General features: G+C 48.6%; 1 pseudogene; it reads left to right on the top strand.

Moving 5' to 3' along the window:
* Positions 1-337: 337 nt before the first annotated feature.
* LOC108523196 (polyadenylate-binding protein 1 pseudogene) lies at positions 338-1810 on the top strand (annotated as a pseudogene).
* The last annotated feature ends 6 nt before the right edge of the window (positions 1811-1816 follow it).

The following is a 1816-nucleotide window of genomic DNA, read 5'->3' as shown; positions in this document are numbered from 1 at the left end:
GTGCTGGGATTACAGGCTTGAGCCACCGCGCCCGGCTAAAAAAATTTTTTAAACTTCCCCAAAATGTACAAAAATTCTGCCTCTCCCCCGCCGTAGACTTTTATTTTTTTTTTTCTTCCTCTTTTATAAAATAACCCCTAGAAGCAGCCGAGGCCGACCCGCCCGCCCGCAGCAGCTTCAAGAAGGAACCAAGAGACCGAGGCCTTCCCGCTGCCCAGACTGACACCGCCACCCTCGCCCGCAGCCAGCGGCAGCGGATCAACACCGCTCGGGGCGGTTGAGTAGTTTTCGATTCCGGGTGATTTTGGCCCTCTGCGCTTGCCCCGCTCACCTCCTCCCGTCTCCGGCTCCCACCCCCGGCATTCGCGCTCCTCCTTTCACGGAAAGGTCGCCGCCCGTGGCCCTGCGGGCAGCCCTGCTGAGATGAACCCCAGTGCCCCCAGCTACCCCACGTCCTCGCTCTACGTGGGGGACCTCCATCCAGACGTGACCCGCGTGATGCTCTACGAGTTCAGCCCGGCCTCGCCCATCCTCTCCATCCGGGTCTGCAGGGACATGAACACCTGCTGCTCTTTGGGCTGCGCGTATGTGAACTTCCAGCAGCCGGCGGACGCGGAGCATGCTGTGAACACTATGAATTTTGATGTTGTAAAGGGCAAGGCAGTAGGCATCGTGTGGTCTCAGCTTGATTCATCACTTCGCAGAAGTGGAGTGGGCTACATATATTAAAAATCCGGACAAATCCATTGATAATAAGCACTGTATGATACATTTTCTCCTTTTGGTAACATCCTTTCATGTAAGGTGATCTGTGATGAAAATGATTCCAAGGACTATGGATTTGTACACTTTGAGACACAGGAAGCAGCTGAAAGAGCTATGGAAAAAAATGAATGGAATGCTCCTAAATGATTGCAAAGTAGTTGTTGCACGATTTACGTCTCGTAAAGAACAAGAAGCTGAACTTGGAGCTAGGGCAAATGAGTTCACCAGTGTTTACGTTAAGAATTTTGGAGAAGACATGGATGATGAAACCCTTAAGGATCTCTTTGGCAAGTTTGGGCCTACCTTAAATGTGAAAGTAATGACTGATGAAAGTGGAAAATCCAAAGGATTTGGATTTGTAAGCTTTGAAAGGCTTGAAGATGCACAGAAAGCTGTGGATGAAATGAATGGAAAGGAGCTCAATGGAAAACAAATTTATGTTGGTAGAGCTCAGAAAAAAGTGAAACGGCAGACAGAACTTAAGCGCAAGTTTGAACAGATGAAGCAAGATGGGATCACCAGATACCACGGTGTTAATCTTTATGTGAAAAATCTTGATGATGGCATTGATGATGAACGTCTCCGGAAAGAGTTTTCTCCATTTGGTACAATCACTAGTGCAAAGGTTATGATGGAGGGTGGTTGCAGCAAAAGGTTTGGTTTTGTATGTTTCTCTTCACCAGAAGAAGCCACTAAAGCAGTTACAGAAATGAATGGTAGAATTGTGGCCACAAAGCCATTGTATGTAGCTTTAGCTCAGCGCAAAGAAGAGTGCCAGGCTCACCTCACTAACCAGTATATGCAGAAAATGGCAAGTGTATGAGCTACGCCCAACCCTGTAATCAACCCCTACCAGCCAGCACCTCCTTCAGGTTACTTCATGGCAGCTCTCCCACAGACTCAGAACGGTGCTGCATACCATCCTTCTAGCCAAATTGCTTAACTAAGACCAAGTCCTCGCTGGATTGCCTAGGGAGCCAGACCTCATCCATTCCAAAATATGCCCAGTGCTATCTGCCCAGCTGCTCCTAGACCACCATTTGGTACTATA

This window comes from Rhinopithecus bieti, unplaced genomic scaffold, assembly GCF_001698545.2.
Source record: "Rhinopithecus bieti isolate Rb0 unplaced genomic scaffold, ASM169854v2 scaffold_73597, whole genome shotgun sequence".
In the NCBI taxonomy this organism is placed as follows: domain Eukaryota; kingdom Metazoa; phylum Chordata; class Mammalia; order Primates; family Cercopithecidae; genus Rhinopithecus; species Rhinopithecus bieti.
The sequence above is the reverse complement of the archived record's forward strand: the minus strand, read 5'-3'. Positions and strand labels throughout refer to the sequence as shown.